We start from the raw sequence: 6,011 nt of genomic DNA, 5'->3' as shown, positions 1-6,011 counted from the left end.
GCGCAGACATGGGCGCCTTTTTAATTGGTGAGTAAACAAAGCCAATGACCTAGAGGTCATTTGGTTTGTGCGTAAATTAAGATTGCGCCTATGCAAATTCTGATGTGAGCGCACAGCGCAGCGCGCAGGCAGTGATGTTATCATAATTTGCATGGGCGCAATCTTAATTATGCACAAACCACTGACCTCTAGAGGTCATTGAATTTGTTTACTCGTCAATTAAAATGGCACACAGAACCGTAAACTGGTGTATACACCCTTTCACGGTTAAGGCCGTCATTCTAATTTGCGAGTAAACATTAATTGCGTTATTAATGTTTTCAGACGCGCATGTATTGTTGCGTCACTGCCCGCGCTGTGCGCTCACACCATATTGCGAAAACACCTTTGTTTACTCGTAATACACCCTTTTACGGTTACAAGAGTGCGCATGCGCAGACATGGGCCCCATTTTAATACACCCTTTTACGGATAAGGCCGCCATTTTCATATGCAGCATCAAATTTGCATGGGCGCCTTCTTAATTTACGCGTAAACCACTGACCTCTAGAGGTCAGTGGGGTAAACAACTTTGTTTACCCGTAAATTAAAATGGCGCCCATGTCTGCACATGCGCACTCCATAATGAAAACTAGCGCGCATCTGCTCGCCCAGAAACGTCCACAGAGGCTTTAACACGTAAATCATCATGTTTTTAGCTCGTTTTTCCCACTAAAACACATGTATCTTTAGAATGGGTTATCGCCGCAAAAAGGGGTGAACGGATTCTCAAAATTCATTATTCTAGCTTTGTGATCATGTATGCTTTACTAAGTAAAGTCACGAAACCAGTGATAATTTTTATTTCAAACTTGGGCATTCGATGACAATTTGACCCTAAATTTGCTACCCCGCGTTGTTTATCCGAACGTGACAGGATAAGTCGATGTCATGTCGCAGAGGGGTGAACGGTTTTGGAAAGAAGATGACATTCCCCGTCCGCGTCTTATTTTTTCGTACCACGGCGAGCCCGGATTCTTGTTTTATCATGAATATTCATTACGCAGGTCGGGGAAAGTCTCGATTCTCTTGAATATTCATGTATGATCGAGGCATGCGCAGCATCGAATATCGTGTGTAACATGGTAACACGTACGTTGGATTAATGACAGGCCTATAATATGACATAGAAAAGCAATGTTATGGTCATTTAGATAATACAGTCATAAATGCTGTGTTTAATTACTAGTAAATGCCAAAATGTCAGTACCGGTAGACAAGATATATAGCATATATTTCAAGTAAGAGTCTTGATAGACAATTTGTGAGTAGCCTAGGCCTACTTTTCTGAGATTAGTTCTTTTTATGAATTGGTAAATAATTCTAGTTCTAGGTTTGCTTTTTAAATATTACAAGCAGAGATTGCATTATGGTATTGAATATGTGATACAGTATTATAAACTGTATAAAATAAATAACAAGAATAGGCCGCCTACATGTACATACAGACATTTATCAAAAACAAAATACTTGTGTATTGCACTTAAATTATTTCTATGATCTATGCTCACTTAACTGCATAAGGAAGAAAAGGAAGAAAGAAAAATGGGATTAGAAAGAAGAATAACGAAGTTAAAAATTAAAATATATATAAATAATAGATACCTAGGAAGAAAGAAATAAATTGCAAGAAAATTGAAATGAAAAGAAGACAAAAGAAAAAGGGAAAGGAGCAAGCTAATATTGATACCATATCTTCAATCTTTTTTCTTTTATCTGCCTCTTGTTTTTGTTTAGGCCTAGCTACCATTTTTCCTTCCTTTCTCTTTATCTCTTAAAAGTTCTCTTTGGTTTCTTTCTTTGATGTAATATTCCTAATATATTTAGATTTTGATTTAATGTTTGTGATATATTTAGATTTTGATGTAATATTTGATTCTCATTTTGCATAATTTATAGTCGTACGTTTTAGTCATTTATATTTTGTTCGTTTATTGTGTTGTATATCGACTTTGTAAATTGAATTATTTCAGCTTACCAGCTGCATGTTCTTTTATTTCAATAAACCGAATCAAATCAAATCAAATTCTTACATTGTTCTAATCCTTACTCATATACTGTGCAGAAATAATTTCCTCCTATGGCGTATTTCATCTAGATTATATGTTTGTCACGAGCTGACAAAATAATAAGGGAAGGGGGGGGGGGGGGGGGGGTGGGGGACTCGATGATAATTCATCATTTGAAGGTTTACAATGTGATGTCCATGAGTTATATGCACCCACTGAAGAAAATTAATGTATAGGGTTGCTGCAGGAACCCCAGCACCCACAGATCCCACGCATAATGAGACAAACTCGAGAGAAAACTACACATTCTCTCACATACATTAACAAAAAAACAAAAAAAAATCCAAGATCGGTTGAACTCTTTTTGACCCCTCCCCAGGACGTCGATCAATTACATGTAAGTGCCCCCCCCCCCCCCAAAAAAAAAAACCATCAAACTCTGGCTACGGCCCTGACGATAATTACCCACTATTCAAATCTGACAGGTGCCCCTTTTTCTTCAACAAATGCCCCTTTTACTTCATAATAAGTGCCACTGTTCCATTTCCATAAGTGCCCCTTGTGATATCTGATAAAAGCCCTTTTATTATTTTTTTACTTTGACACGCGTCCCCTTAAGCTTTCTAACAAGTGCCTTTTACCTTTTGAGCCCCAACCCTTTCTCATAAATGCCCCTTTGACACATGCCCCCTTTTCCTTTTTTTTATAATTCCCCTTTTCTCTCTTTCTCTGTCTTTCGAAAACTATCTTCTGCAAGGTTTGTTCTCTTGACTGAGCAACCTGTTGTAATTTCTTTCTGTCTCACTTTCAGTCATACTTGTTGCCACTCATTTGCATTCACTCGTTATCAACTACCATCAACCATTCCATATTTACTCCATTACTGTCCACATTTCAATTTCAATCTCTTCACTCTCCCTTTTTGCAGCCTTTCCAGGAGCTTTGCTAGAAGTAGAAAAAATTTAATGTAGAGGACAAAGAAACCGGAAAGTATGTTAATCATTTTATTCAAATATCTAACTTGAAAAAAAGGAAAGTGAAACATTGTTTAATTACAATATATTGACATAATTTTGTTAAAGAAATTTGAATTTAACACTGGAAATTTTTGATTGGTTTGCCAGCCCCCCCCCCCCAAAAAAAAACAAAACAAAACACCAACAACAACACAAAAGTGGTACCAGGGTTTTTGTTAGGAGGCCCATGTCCTGTATAATTTTTATTTTTAAGAATAGTTTTCTCTTTTTTATTAATTTGACATTGGCATACCGTAAATTTCACCAGGAACCCCCCCCCCCCCTCCCCCATTAACAATCGACACTGCCATTACTTCTACCAACAGTAATGCTATAATTCAAAATTTCACTTTCTAAATACTTCTAATATAAACATATAATCATATTTGTACACTTTTGCAACCTGTTACATGGACCATGTAGTAACAGCACCTGGAAGAGGATAGCAAGCCCCCTCCCCCCCCCCCCCCACTCCCTGTTCCCTTAAGTTGGGAAGCATTGAAACATGATTCTATTAAAGCTACCAGTTTGGATACGAAAGGCAATGAGGAATAGCAGCTTCTATATTGAATGCATTTAGAATGTTGTCTTTCAAACCTTCTTACATACAATACTTGAAGTAGCAATAGTTTCATAATCTACAAAACTTCCCATACAGAAGTCCATAGAGGTAGATGAATTTTAACATGTATAATTATAATCAAAATATCATTGATTAATTCAATCTTTAATATAGACTGATAGACCTTTATCACTCAAATTTGAAGGAGAATCTTTCTGCCCAGTCCTCAGTTTCATCCTATAAGATGGTAGTTGACATTGTTAGAATTTTAATGTTTTTACGTTGAGGATTAGTTATCTTTCATTATTTGAAAGTCGACAAGATGATAAACTTCATTAGCTTTATTGAATGTAGTATTCTACAAACATATAATACAAATAACAAATAAATATCATGTAAATATTCCAGTTTAAACCCATCTCTATTGTCCTCTTTCATTATATGAGGGTGGCATCTTTAAGACGTAGTCTCATGTAGATATCTTCTGCATTCATCACTAAAGTTGTAGCCTAGTTTTCAGAAAAAAATATAACCCAAGTCTGTTGAATGGAAAATGAAATAAGATATTAAAAAAATCAACAATGACTAATAACATACATTCTGATACCTGCTCAGAAAAAGGAAGGACTGAAATTCACTTAGGGTTCTAATGGGCAAACCTAAACTATCTTAGATTATTACTGATGATCCCATTAAGACGGTAGGCCTGCTGGAGCTCGGATCAGACAAGGTATGAAATAAGTAATACAATGTAATACAACTCGTGCTCATACCGGTAATTGAATAATACTCGGTTAAGTATGGGACATAAAATGACCAAACAACTTTGACAAGAGAATGTAATAATGCTACTGAAACATACGTAATGTAGATTTATATTTCATCTATATTGACATTTAATTTTTAATCTAAATTACAATTGTGATATTAAGTCGATTATTCTTTTACAAGTCGACTGACAATGAAAAATATCTGTTTCAGATCTATAATTTTCTCCATGACATTTGTTCCACAAAAATTTATTGGGGGTACCTTCATGTATATTAGCACACTTGCTCGTATGAAGTGTAGTAGGCCCGCATCTCTAGATATGATCCCGTCAACATCTGTTCTTTGTTCCTCTCCTGAGTTTGCAAACCAGAATGCCTTCATCATCCACTGTAGAGAGGCATCATCCTACATGAGAGAAAACAAAGTAGGTACTTCAATTAAAAACTGATACTGATGGATACATATCAACCATAATAAATCCTATAAACAGACTTTTATCAATCTTATTTTGTGTTCTTCTTCATCTTCATTGCTCAAGAAGTGAAAGGACCCCTTACAAAAAAAGTAATGAGGGGTCTTGTGTATACCCTACATGTAGTGCTTACGATGTGCATTTGATATGGCTCTTCTAAACGTAGGACCTCCTGTAAATAAGGACAAATTTTCCTTTGTAAACAAAGAAAAGACATCAATATTTGTATAACAAGGTGCAGAACTAGAATAAAATATACCCTCCACTATATATGCTTGCAATGTCAACTTAGTTCCATTTCCTTTTGAGTGAATTAATAGGTGGTCGTTTAATATGTGTGTGCTAAATAACCTGATAACTGTACCTGCATGGGACTTTCTGCTTCATCTTGCAAATATAAGAGATGTTGTAATGTCCTCCTTCCAGCTCTTCAGTTTCAATCTTTTGACCAAAAAGAAGAAAAAAATCAATACGACAATCGAGGCATCCCTTTCTTCTTAACAAAATAAAATAGATCTAGCATAATACAAATTAATAGATATTTTTATGTCATGGTTGGCCTTAATTATAATATGGTGTGGAAATGAACATTCCTATTTAATGAACCACGGTACAAAGTAAAACTAAATGGAAGACTTGATTTGTGCATCAAACAGTGGTTTCTATGGCCTATGAACACGAAGTAGTAAGTAGAATTAGTTTATTATAAAAAGAAGAGGTGGACTACATACCATATAAGCAGAGGCGGCGCTCCGAGGGGGGGGGGGCACAGTGCCCTCCCATTTTGTCAAGTACCCTAAAAGTGCCCCTTTTTGCATAGGAAAAGTGCCCCTTTTTACATAGGAAAATGCCCCTTTTACTTTGACAAGTGCCCCTTTTACTCTGACAAGTGCCCCTATTAAGTTTTTAAATTGCCCCTTCCCCTTTTAATAACTACCCCTTTTAACTTGGATAAGCGCACCTTATATCTTCACATGTGCCCCCTTTCATTTTTAATAAGTGCCCCTTTTTCTTATAAGTGCCCCCATTTAAAAATAGGCCCTTTCCCTTCTCATAAATGCCCCTTTTCATCTATGAAAATAGTTCCTTTTCATTCTCTTAAGTGCCCCTTTTCATCTCTTGTAAATGACCCTATTCACTTC

At 36.1% G+C, this 6,011-nt stretch overlaps 1 long non-coding RNA gene across 1 annotated transcript; it reads right to left on the bottom strand.

Annotated features, from left to right (window-relative positions):
• Positions 1 to 4,012: 4,012 nt before the first annotated feature.
• On the bottom strand, positions 4,013 to 5,316 carry LOC115927111. The gene is made up of 3 exons (XR_004065418.1): positions 5,234 to 5,316; positions 4,659 to 4,802; positions 4,013 to 4,165 (listed from the first exon to the last, which is right to left on the bottom strand). It is a non-coding gene; the product is annotated as an uncharacterized LOC115927111 (long non-coding RNA).
• Positions 5,317 to 6,011: the final 695 nt, after the last annotated feature.

Source organism: Strongylocentrotus purpuratus, unplaced genomic scaffold (genome assembly GCF_000002235.5).
Source record: "Strongylocentrotus purpuratus isolate Spur 01 unplaced genomic scaffold, Spur_5.0 spur5_scaffold_20, whole genome shotgun sequence".
Taxonomy (NCBI): domain Eukaryota; kingdom Metazoa; phylum Echinodermata; class Echinoidea; order Camarodonta; family Strongylocentrotidae; genus Strongylocentrotus; species Strongylocentrotus purpuratus.
Note: the sequence above shows the minus strand (reverse complement) of the source record. Positions and strands in the feature narration are given on the sequence as shown.